Here is a 15,396-nt window from a genome sequence, read left to right on the forward strand (position 1 = left end):
ATACCGCTTGAGGTTCTTACTTCGGTAATAACTCAAACGATGGAAGCTAGGATACACTAATGACCTACAAGTGGGAAATGAAGCATGGCAATGCTACATTAGTTGTAGGGTCATCTAGTTTGTTTTAAGTCCTTTCAAAGGCTGGAACTTAATGGCTATTTTGTTCCATAATCAGCATACCTAAATTTCTGCTTCAAACACAGAAAGACTCACATTCAAGAAAAACAAAAACAAATGTTTGTTTGTTTATATATTTGAATGAAATGGTCATTTACGGGTTAAGTCAATATGCTTGATTAAAACAAACAACTCTTTAACAATAAGAACTTTACTAGGTTCAAATCAATCTCTTGATTTGAGTTCCACTAACCTTTAGCATTGTTGCTTAGACCATATCAACAAGTTAACATTCATAAGCTCTATTTTTATGGACTTTTGAAAGTTGATTGATTTCTAGATCAATTCAAGACAAGCTAGTCTTACTTGTTGAAAGTAACAAAAGATATGAACTATTGTTAGAACGCCTAGACAATAGAGTTCAAAGCTAAAGAAAGATTTTATAACTTTATTATTTCACATGGATTTGAGTGAATATAGGTTTATTTACTCAAATGTGATATAAGTTGAATCTGTTTGGCTAGTTCAAAGATTTAGAAGCATAAAATCCACTTGGCAAGAAATCATAAAGATCTAGGTTAGATCATGATTACTTGAGACCAAATATGATCATCAATGATTGTGTGTTGTAATTTCACAATCTAGGTCCATAAGATATGGCATATCTTAGTTGGAATAATCAAAGTCAATTAGTACTTGATTCGATTAATGATGAATCATAAAGACTTTTCCTATAATTTCTAAAACAAAATGCTCAACTACCACCAAACTAAACCAAATTCGTCAAAGCTATTGAAAAGTAATTTCATAATAACTTTTCATAAAATATATCTAGAGAGTTGCAAAACTCAGTGGGAGCTTAGTATTTGTCATTCGACAAACTAAGGCCCAAGTATAGATATATGTTTCATTGTGATTTATTCAAATGAGACACAAGGGTATTGTTTCTACCACGAATTTTTGAGAACATAATGTTTGTTTGCTCGAAATAATGTCCTTTTGGAGATTCGTTTCCAAAATGACAAGTGGGAGAAAATAGACCTCGAAAGTCTTCGAGGCGAACAACAAACATAAACGGACATTCCGGAGGCTTTTCAAAGTTCTTTAGAAAATCCGAACACGTATTCTTTAAGGACTTTAGAAGTGGCTTTAAAGAATAGACATCTCTTAGAAGACTTTACAAGTGCTTCAAGGAGAACAGAATATTCAAAGGACTTTCAAGTGGCTATTGATATTCTATTGTTTGATGTTCTATACCCAAGTAGGCATAGAGTTCAAGTCACTGGAACTATGAGATTCTTCTATTAGATAGTGAAGAAACATAGAGTTCTGGTCAATGAAACTATGAGATTCTTCTATTAGATAGTGAAGAAACCTACAACTTGCAGTCAAACTATTATCATGTAGATTAATGAGTTTGTGACTTGTAAGAAAGCTATGACGAAACCTAGATTCCCTAAAATGGTTAGAGGCCATATATAGACTCAAATGTTTTAAATGGTTAGAGGCCATAAAACATACTCAATGTTTTGATGACAAAATTGAAATTTTGTTGATTTGCAAGAATAGGTTCACACCTATTGGTTGCAAGTTTGTTTTAAGGATAAAAACCATCAAACATGAAATTGTGTTCACACACAAAGAGAGATTAGTTGCTAAAGGTTACAAGAAAATTCATGGTGTGAATTGTGTTGAAACCTCATGCATAATCGTAATGCTCAAGTCTATAATTCAAGCAATGATTGCATATTGGTACATATAGCAATTGGATGACAAAACGTATTCCTCAATCAAATGTTGGAATAAACTATGTACATGGTATGTCATAGGATTTATGGATCCAAATAAATGCTTGAAAGAGAAAGCTAGCTTATAAAATCTAAGTACAGATTTAAGCAAGCAATTGGGAATTGGAATTATATTTTAATGAAGCTAATAAGTATTTTAGTTTCATAAAATATACATGATTCTTATAGATATATAAGAAGTTTAGTGGGAGTACATAAAAACTTAATTGGTCCTATGTGTATCACACACATATCTCTCTATTGTAAAATAACATTCAAATGCTAATGACTTAGATTTGAAATTATTCATCAATGATGGACCATGGCGAAACTTAGTACATATTGGGTTTTAAGATCTATTTACAAAGATCTTATAATATTGTTTTGGATTAAGTAATGGCATTTACTAAATCAAACACGAAATACTCCATTGGAGATATTCGACCCATATGAATAAATCTAAGTAATGAATGTTTGAACTACGTATAAGCATTTACTAAGTTAAACATCAAAGAATCTAATGAGATTCTTCACCTATATTATATGTCAAAGAATTTAGTTGGATTCAGTATCTACTGTAACTGAATGAGCTAAAGTTACATGAATAGAATTCAATTGGGAATTATTCTGCAAAAGAATTTATCATGTATATAATATAATATGAGGATCGCCAAAAACGTATCGTATGGCTTTAGGCATGACGAACATATACCAGTCTCTATTGATCTAAGTGAAGATCAACTAGATTGAGATCAAGAATACTTATGGTACTTGAAAAGGTACATAGGAATAGTTCTTGATTCAAGGAAATAAAGATATGCTAAATATTGATGCTACACGCAGAAACACTGGCAAAGGATCAAGCAAGATCCCTTTGGAGTTAACCATTGACAAGGACGAGCTAAAGAGCATCGTGTTTTGAAATGGCAACATGGATTGAAGACCATGAGTTGTTGCGTGGGAAATTAAAATAATAATTTCTATTTTCTAAGATATAGTTGGAGAGTCTTCCACATATCTGTGAACTACTTGGATAAGTAGATCCAAACAAAGCATCACTAGCAACCTATACAGTTGAAGTAAAAGTAATTATTGCCTAAGAAGCAATAAAATAGAGTTGTTTATATGAGTTCTTCATTGAACTTGGGAAGATCATATGTCTGTTGACTTAATGGTTCTTCATTGCAAAATGCGTAGAACCACTAATGTAGCAAGAAAGACTAGATCACAAAATAAACATACTCAAAAGTTCTTATCATCATATCTCGAAGAACATTCGATGAAAAGGATGTTAAGATTGGCAAAGCGTGATAACTAAACCTATGCAACAAGTGAGAAGCAACACTCACGTTGTAGCACTGGAAATCAAGCATAGCTTTGAATTCCATGAACTGTTTTAAAGATGGTTTTGAGGCCCATGGTTGTAAAACAATGGGGTTGAACATTTATCATATATGAAATGTATTTTCATATTCCATTTAATCTTGGTTTAGTATTAAATGATGAGTCCCTTCAATTTGACGATATATTCAAGATAGACTGTCAGGACCAGTCCTGTGACTAAGAAATGTCTATCAAGTGAACTTGAATGTCAAAGGTTGAAAATGGTCCCTAGTCGGAGTTTTCTATAAAATTGGACGCATAGAAAACGTTAGACGACTAGAATGCAAGATGACTAGTAGTTCTGTTTCTTGAACTATGTGGACATGGCAATGTCATAATCATTTGCATAGATACTTACTTTGAGAAGACTAGTATCGGACAAGACCTATGAAACTTTACTGTAAGAGATGAAAATCTGTCATAAGTAAATTTCATTAAAATTATTAGACACTAAATCCTCAATACCTGAGTGATTTGAGAATACTTGTTTGAGAACTGGTTGCTTTGACGTTGACCAACCGTCGCACCGTAAAAGGAGGCTATAAAGGCAACGCTCAGGTAATCACCTATCAAACGAAGTCTAATCTCAAGATCGCAAGATTGGGATTGTCCTCCCATAAATCGGGATGAGATGCTTAAAAGTTGTACAAGGCCACTCAGAGAGCTAGAAACTGTGAAATGCATGGTCGTGCTCGGATGAATCATAGGCTATGATTATCTGTTTATTTGATCAGTTGAACTCTGAAACCGAGGAACACCTATGGACATAATAAGGATGACAACTCTTACCTTATGTTCAAGAGCAAGCATCGAGCGACAAAGGAATTAGGAAATGCACACTTGTCCCTAAGGACAAGTGGGAGACTGAAGGAAATAATGCCCTTGGTCCAAGTATGCATTCAATGTTAAGTCTAATAAATGCGGTTCAGTATTAATTAACAAGTTAATAATTCAGTGAGATCAAGTGAGCTGAATGCCTGACTAGAGGCCGCTTCAGTTCAAGTGGAATTAATTATATTAATCCACAGCTTACTCTTGACTGAACCCGTAGGGTCACACAAATAGTACGTAAACGGATCAAGTATTTAATGGCATTATATACTCCATCTATGGATATTCGGAATCGACGGATCTTGGTTTCAGTGGGAGCTGAGATCGTCACAGGCAAGAAATGAATACTCCGGAAACGATGATATTTCCGGAAACGGAAATATGGATCGTATCGGAAATATAAATATTATCCAAGTCGTAGATGTTGCCGGAAACGGAAACATGGTACGTATCGGAAAATATTATCGGAAATGGAAATATTGCCGGAATCGGAAATATTGCCGGAAACGGAAATATTGTCAGAATCGGAAATATTATCGGAATCGGAAAATAATTCCGGAAACGGAAATATTAAATATTTGTTCCAAACGGAAATTGATTCCGGAATCGGAAATATTAAATATTGTTCGTATCGGAAATGAATTCCGGAACCTGGAATTTAATCGGAAGCGTATCGTACGAATAAACATCGGACGAGCTTGCTAGACGCAAGGCCTAGCACGAAGCTAGGCCCAACGCCTAGCAAAGCCCGCGCGCGACCAAAGCAAGCAAAGCCCAATCGCGAAGAGCAAGGCCAGCAGGCGCGCGCCCCTCGTGGGCTGCGAGCACTTGCTGGGCCAAGGCTCAGCGCGCGCGCGCGCATGGCGCCCCTCGTGGGCTGCCGCGCCTGCGTGTGTGTTTGTGCTTGCGTACGAAACCTTGATCGGTTAGGATTCGTATAAGATTGATTTCCTAAGTCTACTAGATAAATTAAGTGATTGAATTTTAGATTAATTCAGATTCACTAAATCGTTTCCTAGTAGGATTCTAATATCCGATACCCATGCCCTATAAATAGGTGATCAATGCTCACAATTTATATCGAGTATTCAAGTATTCAAAGTGATTTTTGAGAGCAAAAATTCATTCATACAATTGCCTATAAGTGCCGAAAATTCTAAGTACCTTAAGGACGATCCTAGTTGGTCAAGCTTAAGGCGGATCCGGATGTGCTGTGGACTATCTACGGAGGGACGACACTTGGAGTCCTAAAGACTTGTTCTTGTTCGGTTCGGGCGCAGCTAGGGAAGGCACGCAACAAAGAGTATGCATCTAAATTATGCTTAATGATTATGTGTAAATAATATGCTTTCCTGGCTTTATGGTTTTTCCGCATGATTTATGAATTGTCATATGTATCATAACCTAATAGATCGTGGTTATCTGATTTAAATAGCATTAAGGGACCTAGCATGATAATCCGATTTCCCAAAAATATTATATTTGTTAGGCGTGATAGAACAATCAGATTAGGTTAGTTTAACAGTTCATAAAAAGGGCGAGGAAAGCAGTTAAATCATCGAAAAGGGGCACATTGCGACGCACCCTTGAGAGGTGCGTCACGGTTCTCAGAAAACTAACCACTTTGACTTTGCTATTTCTCCTTTTTATTTAACGAATCTCAATTATGGGACAGGATACGTTCTGTTCGATTTATGGATCAATTGCGACAGAACGCGTGAACAGTTTCGCAGCGAAAGGCTTAGGCTAAGGGTTGGAGTCAATACTCAGAATATAATTATGTGTTGTTGTGTGTTGTTTTCACGTCGAACTTAGGGGTCTATTTATAAGAAAAAGTGGCGTAGAAAGATAGTTTTTCAGGAATTTGAATACGAAACGGATTAGGAAAAGAATCCGTCCCAGGTACTTTCGGCGCCCAGCTCTGGGCGCTGGAATTTTCGGCGCCCAGGGCTGGGCGTTGAAAATAGGGTCTGGCAGAATTCTTTGGTCAGATTCGGATTCCTGAAATCCGTAGAGTTTGAGACTTAATCGAGTCTTTTAGCGCGTATCAATTTTATGACGGAATGCGTCTGGGCCCGTTACGAACTCTAGGCTCGTTAGGATTTTAATTAATACGTAACTCTTATTTTTGAATCATATTAGGAATAGGATTCTCGCAGTTTTCTATCTCATTTAGGATTTATGTTGGAGTGCAACACCTAATTCTGACAGGTTTCTATCTTTTGATTTGCCACTTTTAGAAGCTACCTTTTACGGCAGTTACTATTTTTAGCAGGTTTCCATAAATAGCAGGTTTCGGGTGAAATGAAAAGGGGAATCGAGATTCGTTTATTTTATAGGAGATGCGTTGTCAAGTGGAGTTTTTACGTCTTCATCATCGAACCTTTCCCTTTCGGGAATGGGGACAAAAGTAGGTGTCTACACAACCTCAAATACCTTGTGACCATATTCATAATTTAAGGAATTTTAGTAGGCCAAGTCACATATTCAGCGCTTATAAGTACACTTATAACACAAAACATAAGCATGGGAAAGAAAAAAATATTAATTGTCAAAGATGCCAAATTATTGCACTTACGAGAAGCAATTTAGAACTTGCAATTCATTTGCATGTACTGAATATGCCCCTTTTATCTTCATTACTATCAAGTTTTTACAATAGTTGTTGGCTTCCATCTAGCTGTTGATGCAGCAACATACTAAATTATGTCCAATAATCATTTCTCTCGTCTCTTGTACATAATATTTGTTCGATCATGGCGATCTTAATTAATATATGATTCGTACATGCTTATCTTCTTAATACCAAAATAGTCTGCTGCGTTATTTTGAAATGCTTGGATCAGTTTCAACAATAGTCTTTGAAAATGAACATTATCATAACAGACGTAATAATCTTACCCCAATGTTGGTGTTGCTCCTATTGCCTGATTTCTGTGTTCTGTGTTATGTGTTGTGTGTTTTTCAGGATGGCTTAATCGAAGATGAATGAGCTCCTGGGGATCCTCTCTGCTGCTAAATCAATTTGGAATCAAGGACTTTCCGCTAATCTCATTCACGCTTCCTACACTATAAAGCTGAGAAAAGGTAAATTAATAAGTTAAAATCATCCATCTTAATCTAATCTAATACATGAGCAATTTGAACAAGATTAAAGAAACTGAAAATGTGACAGCATAAAATGTGTATGTAGGCGTATAGGACCTTACTTGAGAGAACAATAAGGACTAATTCAAAGGAATTTGTAAAGAACATTATTGAGATCGATGGTAGCATTATGTCGATTTCTACATAGGGTCATGTTTTCTAAACGGCGGTCTCATACCTTCTTATACAAGTCGGTGTTTTCTTGGCGAATTAGGTTCACTTTCTCGCATAGTTCCATATTTTCCTGCTGCATGATATATTGATATTCCCCTGTAAAAAGAAATTGGGATTTGAATATGGTAAGATGTGCAATCATACTTGTGACGACACTAAAAGAAAGGTATTTCCTTTAAAAGACCTCGTGATTAAGCTCTTGAATATCATTTGTAATGTTATGTTCCTGCATTTGTAGAATGCACGGTTCAGCTAACTAATATTCATAGAGCAATAAAATCAAATAAGCTAATTAGGCTAATTTCTTTGTTGCTGCTCTAGGGTTTGTAGTTCCTCAATGTTTAAACCAGAGAGATTTTGTCCCATAAGTTGCCTTCCTTACCAGAATGTAATTAATAAAACGTTTATATTAGCTACTATTTTCTTTTATTAATTGATCAAACCATAATTCCATTACTTACGTACTATAACAACTAAAGTTACTCACCTTGGTGTCAATCTCATCCATTAAGGGAACTTGGCTATCCATTTCCTGCGTTTGGAAATAAGTCCATTTTCTGTTTTGCCGTGAGCACCTCCAAGGAACACCAAGCGAAACCGTAAAACTTTACTCCATTTTTTTGCTCACCTTTCCTCCCTCTATTTATACAAATTTCAAGTCCGGTTTTTACACAAAGGAACATCATTTTCTCCTCTTCATTTAGGTGTAAAAAATCTGGCAATATTGGTCTTCAAGATCATCAAGAGGGCTAAATCTACTTGGGTTTTCTCTTCTTTTTGTTCGTGGGTTTTAACAAGAGTTTATCAAGGTAACTAGCAACCTAACCCAAATCAATAGTATTACGTAGTTAAACTAGTTTAAGTTAGAATTTAATTAGGGTATTGATTCATATTTGTGGTATTAGATTGCCTAGCTGATTTGTATAATTGTATGTGTGCATAAGTTAGGTTATGCGTGACTTATTTATAAATTGTAGTCTTTGAGGTTGAATCATTTTACGTATTGCGGCCTGCATTATCAACCTCTTACGGAGGTACAACTTATGGCTTCAAGCAATTTAATTACATTAAGTTAAGTTTTGATGATTATGTGATTGTGGGTTCATGGTAAAGAAGTTGTTAAACTATATCCGTGACTTATACTAATGGTTAGATTTGTTAAAGGATAATTTTTTTTTTTTTGTAATTGAAATCTTTTCCGAAACCGAATCATGATGTACTGATGTGAGTTATTAATACTATGGCTAGGTGATCTTGCTTACTTCTCTTGTATGAAATATTAGAGTATACTCACATGCTAACTTATAAGATTAAATTAAGGCTTAATTAACAAGTTAAACTAAAATTTATCATGTTACTGTAGTCAGTTCTTTTTATAATGTGGGTTTTGGTGCTACTTGATCATGCCACGGTAGTGAGCTTAGTTATAAAATGAGCTTTATACTACTTGATTAGTTCGGTGTTAATATTTCATGTGTAATGTGATGTCCCATGATAGTGGGTGATCAACTTCTAGCGTCAGGGAATTAGGTTGTTAATATCTAGAGTTATTATTTAACGTGTTAACGCAAGGACCGTATAAATTAATATTTTTTTATGCAAGTGTATTTTAAATCTTGAAAATAAATAATCGGATAATGTGTGTATCTAAATTGTCGACGTAGTTGTGCTTTAGGGAGAATAATACTGTCTTTAGCACCATCTCGCCAAGGGTTGTGTACGGAGTATATTTTAATGTCACATTATAATTAGCCTCATGCCCGAACCTAGACAAATGTATATTACACCGAATTAAAATTTTAAGGTTGAAAACCTTTTTAAGAAATATTCTGAAGATAAGATTCTTGAAATGATTTTGGTGAACAAAATTGGGTTATTGATCTTATTTTCCTATTTTAGAAATATATTGAGTGTAAGCCCGTTTGGCATCTCTGCAGTTTAATTTTTGAGTTTAAGACCGTTTGGCATCTCTGCAGTTTGAAATGATTTTAAAAGTTTTATAAGCGTTTTCCTATTTGTGAGTGTAAGACAACCATTAAACGCCATGATGTGATGGTGGAACAATGCCAACTACTTGGACTGTGATTCGAGTAGTATTTACCTAGGTTAATTGTCGTCGTCCGAGGTTAGTGTAAGGCTCGTATGCATCTAACCGGATAGTGTAAGTCTCGTATGCATCTATCCATTTATCGGGAGTTTGGCCATTCTTAGACGCGGACAGTAGGGGTCGCTACCCGTAAACTGTTCGTTGGTTTCGATCAGACAAACCTTTGGAGGCGAACCGTGGACAGCCGACGTTCATCTTCTTCCTCACATTTCTCTTTGAAAGTTCACCTTGATTTCAACTATTTTGTTGAAAGAAATTTGTTGGAAGGAATCTGTTTTAAAGGAGTTTGAAGTTACTTTTACAGTATTATATAAATTTGATTTTAAGAACCTCTCATTTGTTGAACAGTTAGTTACCATGAAGTGTCATGTAAATTATGTTAATATGTGTCTGTAGACGTGTCTTGTATGCAGGAATACTCTTCTTGATTCTACGCTTATTCTATGTTTAATTATGTGATTCTACTGATTTGGGAGAACTGCTAGTTACTCCCCACTGACTGTGGAAATTTGAATGTCTCTTGCAGGTGAAGATTAGTTTTTCTGCTAAGTTCTGGGATGAGAGCGGAGAGTCATAGAATTAGTTGTTTTTAAGTTGATCATTTTATCAGCACCATTTGGGATTGTTGGATTTTATGAGGTTGTTATGCCTCCTTTACAATTGTTTATTTATTTTTGGGATTAGTTTAGTTTAGTATTATAGACCTGTCCCAACGTTATTTCCGCTAAAGTCTTGTGTCTGTAATAGACGAGGTGTTACACATATCTAAAATTCTTCAAAAGGGATATGTAGAAAAAAAAACCCTCGTTCATTCACGTACCATGTTTTTCAAAGTGTCCAAACCTTCTACTATCACATCCAGACCTTTATCATAACAAATTAAGAAAATCACCATAAAGCAAGGATGGAATCACGAGGAACATGCAAAAAGGAAGTCAAAGAACACTAATTCCGACTGAATGTTCAGAAATAAAGGCTTCGCACAAATTCACCTGCTTAATTTTTCTCATTTCATACTCTTGCTTAAATTGGCCTGACTGTTCTGTCTCCTGTAGATACTCATCATCAAATCTTCCATCTAGCATTAACAAGAACAAAACACAAAAAGTTAGAATAATGCCAACGCTTTCAGTCTTCCACGCGCCAACCTTAAAATTGGCGATAACAGACTTATTCTCCAAAATGTCACTAAAACACACACCTGAATCAAATCTTATCTCATGGAGGGTGGCTGAAGAATTCCACCCAGATGTCCAACCCCCATTCTTTTTAGGTGCAGGGGTTCCATCTGTTATTGATTGAATTCTATCAGGCAAAGCAAGGACCAAATCATTACGAACCGCAAGTTCCTCAATTGAAAGCCCCTTCACATGCAGTTATAAAAAATAAATACTCTAAGAATAAAAAATGCAAGATAAACAACCAGAGAACACAATGGCTTTACTAACAATCAAAATACAATGGCTTTCACCATGCAATTTGAAATGACTAATCATCACAGAGACATATCCGAAATCTTCGCCACAAGGCTCGTAAGCAGGTCACGACTCAAAGCAACAAGACTTATGTCAAAATACCAGTTTAACCTACAAATAAGATATCACATATCTTCCTCTTTCTATTTAAGATTTTAAATGCAATCATGAATATCATTATGTCAAACTTATTCTACGTATCCGCTAGTAGAAACTGCCAACAATTTAGAGCTTCATATTAATACAGATTCGGGAAAATTAGGGAGAACAGAGGGAGAACCTGGTACTAAAAACAATTTTTTTTTGAATATGCCCTGTTTAAACTATTTCAACCAAATATATAATGGAGGGCATTACTATCAAGTTCAATTGTATTTGATATCCAAACAAAGAAAACCTAACTAAAACTCAATCCAATTCAACTAACATTATCACTAAAGTTCCCTACTTTCAAACCAACTTATCCACAAATTCAACAATGACGAAAGGCGAACAATCACTCCAACAAGAATTACAATGCCCAGTTGAAAATCAAAAACTGTAAACTAAATAAATAAACAAACAAGATCATCATAGTACAAACACAAAAGGCCAGAAAAGTTCATCATTAACTTAAATAACCCAGAAAAATTATCATTCAAATTCACAATAAAATTCAAAAAATAAAACACTATAACATGAAATCAACAATCAGCATGAATAAACAGTGATACAGATGAAAATTTTAAGAGAAACTTACAAAGTATATCAAAGGATTGTTCCGAGTAAGTTCAGTAGTATCACAAAACAAAATTGAGAACAATAATACACCCTCTTTTGAGCCAATCGCTGCAACTTGGGCACTTCTTCATGTAGTCGACCTTTTTAATTCGACGAATCTCAGCATTCAACGCCACAACCAATGCCCTATTAGTCACATTTGTTGCGCGCTGATTCATCTTTCTGCATAATATTTCCCCGATTAACAACAATTAATACAATCTAACGGAACCCTAAATCACAAAAGTATGAGAGAGAGAGAGAGAGAGAGAGAGAGAGAGAGAGAGAGAGAGAGAGAGAGAGAGAGAGAGAGAGAGAGAGAGGGGGGGGGGGGAGACCTGGTGGGCAGTAGCCCTAATTCAACAATTAAAAGCGAGAAACAAACCCTAATTCAAAAAAACCAGAGAAAAGATAATCATTCCAGGGAGAAAGAGGACGAAGTGATAGTGAGGAGAGAGGAAGAAGATTTCAATCGTCGTTCATATCAACTTGAAGGTTTAGTTATTGGTGAGTGAGATGGATGTAGCATCTTAGAACACTGAAGGAGAGAGGAAGAAGAAGGAGAGGAGATAGAAAATGGAGGCCGAGGAGCTAGGGTTTGGAACAGAGGTGAAAGAAAGAAGAAGGGAAGACTGAAGAGGGAGAAGGAAGCAGGAGAAAGAAGCGTGGAAGCAACGTGGCATGATCAGTTCAGAAGGGCAACTTAGTAGTAAAGAGGTAGAGGCGGGGGAAAAAAACGTAACAACACTATTGCTGTAATAGTAACTTCAAGTTTGCATGTTTAGAAGTGATAGGATTATGTGATTTTCATTAAATTTTCCCAATATTTTTCTTAATTAACTTTTGGAATTTTATTAGTATTTTTTTTGGTTATGTTTATCATTTTGACAATTTTTTCTAATCAAGTGAAGTTTTTTTGTTTAATAAAAAATGGATATTTGATTAGGTAATGAATCGAGGGCCCCTTTTGGAGAAATTGCACATGGCCTAATTATCTTCGAGTAACCGTAGCCCCTACATTATTCATACTAATGACAAATGGAAAGACCTAATATAATACAAGAAAAAAATCCCATAGTTGATACAAATTTGCCCAAAAAAATTAGCTCAATTTTGGCACCACCAAGGAATAAGGTCATACATCGCATCAAAATCACGAGTACCCACAATCAGACCACGATCAACATTGTTCATATTATTTTGGTGGAAAATCGGTAATGGTCGTCGGGTGGTGACAGGAAAGGATAGATGGATTTTAGGGAAGGTTCTAGCGTTTAATTCAGAAGTTTGTCAATGCCAAGAACTGGAAGGTTAGCCATTTTATTTTACCGTTAGGTTCTTGTTGGAATCACGCTAGGGTCAAAGCCAGTTTCGAGTTTGAAGACGCTTGTTGAATTGTGGGTATGGAACTTCCTTCTTTAGATCGTGGAGATTTCCTGTACTGGAGCTATCACAAGTCTGGTAAGTTTACTGTTAATCTTCTTATGCAATGTTAGCAAAGGAAGGTTTGACCGTCAGCTATAGAAGAGTTCCCTCAGATTTCTATAAGAATCTCTGGTCTTTTAAGATTCCACCAAAATGGAAATTATTTCTCTGGAAACTTCTCCATAATGGAATTGCGATGAAATTCAACCTACAATCTAGAGGAATCCAAATGGAGTCTGAATGTGATTTATGTGCGAATGGAGAGGAGAATATTCAGCACATTTTTCAGTTTTGCACGATAGCTCAACAGGTTTCGAGGGATGGATTCACTACTACAAAAATGGGCAAAGAGACCCTCAATTAAAGACCCCTTGATTAAGATAACGGGTCGCTTTAGTGTAAGAGATCCCCATTATCTTATTTATCGGGTCTCTAGTGTATAAAAGGCTCTACTTTTTTTCGTAGAAAATAGAATAAGAGAAACAAGAGACCCATTTTTTAACTAAACAACTCTCTAATATATTACATGGCGCACCACTGTTATGGAAAAATAAAGTAAATTAAAAACAAGACCCCTGGTTTAACATAACAGGTCTCCAGCTTTTTGCTTTCCTTCATTTTGTCCTCCGCGTGAAACCAATTCACGCTATTGTCTTTGCCTCTTTCTTCCCCTCGATATACAAGGTTAGGGAAACCATTAGTGAACTCACCACTACCGGCGAATTACACTACCATCGTTGACTTCACTACCACCGGCGACCTCACCATCACCACCACTAGCGAACTACAAATTTAGGTTTTTGTTCTCATCACTCTCTTCTTCTCTTGAATTTTTATTTCGAATTTCTGAATTTCTTGTGGGTTTTTTCGATTTCACTTTATAATTTCTTCTACAAAGTTAGGTTTTTTTCTGAATTTTTTCAACTTCAATTCTCAACCTCGAAAAAATCATCGCTCTCCCCATTCCAGGTCTGTTACTTTTTAGCTTCAATATCTGATTTTGTGATGTTTTTTTTATTTCGTTTGAACTTCATGTTGATTTTGCTGAAATTGTGTTGCATTATTTTCTTGTTTGTTATGGATTTCACGGAATTTAGTTTTTTTTACTGGTACGATGTTGTGAGATTAGGTTTTGAAGGACCGATCTTCGGGAGGATTTGAGCGGAATTAGGATATCAGATTAGTTTAAATGTTTTAGGTATAAAGTTAATTTAGAAACTAATCGCAATATGATTGAATTTGGTTAATTAGGTTGTGCGTTTCTTCTGCGAAATTAATATTGTGTGAAGTCAGCTTGATTTTGTTAGTTTCTTTGTTTGATTTGAAGTCTACTAATTGCGTATTGCTACTGGTTCTACACATGCTGGATTTGTACTCAGCTTGAGTCAAATGGAACTGTCTCATTCTATTGTCTAATGGTGTAATGAGTCTGAGTGTTATATTGTTAAAGTAATTCTTTGTTCTTTGATAATTTGTAAGAACACTTATGTTTGATTGTCATGTGCCTATTGTTTATTGGGCTTTTCTGATAATGTTATATGCATACTTGTTTGTTTTGATTACTACATGACTATTGTTTATTGAACTTCGTCATTTCACATTTAGGTAGCTCTTAAATTCTATCAGAGGTCTATCGCTTCAAATTGGAGAAGGAATCTATTTGCGTTGCTGGAACATATGGTAAGGCATGGTGCATCAAAATTTTCATATGACAAAATGCTAAGGAATTTGCATCTTAATATGCTTGGGTTATTAGATATTGAATCATATCTTTTGGGCTCCTCATACAGTCACATTAATGCTACATTATCTTGTTTTATACAGTACGATTTCACTGGGAGGTATAATTTAGTAAATTTTATCAAGGAAGTTCAAGCACAAGGGTTATAAATTTGCCTCAGGATTGGCCCCTACATCGAAAGTGAATAGAGTTATGGGTCTGTATATACTATTTACACATCTTGCATTAGCAAACTGAGAAATTCTGTGTTTTTTCGGGCTAGTAATGGATGCATTATTGTGATGTTGCAAGGGATTTCCATTTTGGCTGCATGACATTCCTGGCATTTCTTACAGAACAGACAAGGAGCCGTTTAAGGTACTTCTGAGTGCTAATGCTGCTTGTTTTCTGTCTGACAAAACTATTTTGATCTGTTGTCATTGGTAGTTTTCACTTACAATCTGTTAATTA

The 15,396-nt window shown here is 35.5% G+C and overlaps 1 pseudogene; it reads right to left on the reverse strand.

Annotated features, from left to right (window-relative positions):
• Positions 1 to 7,481: 7,481 nt before the first annotated feature.
• Positions 7,482 to 12,974, reverse strand: LOC110777219 (syntaxin-71-like; annotated as a pseudogene).
• Between the last annotated feature and the right edge of the window lie 2,422 nt (positions 12,975 to 15,396).

Source organism: Spinacia oleracea, chromosome 3, assembly GCF_020520425.1.
Source record: "Spinacia oleracea cultivar Varoflay chromosome 3, BTI_SOV_V1, whole genome shotgun sequence".
Taxonomy (NCBI): domain Eukaryota; kingdom Viridiplantae; phylum Streptophyta; class Magnoliopsida; order Caryophyllales; family Amaranthaceae; genus Spinacia; species Spinacia oleracea.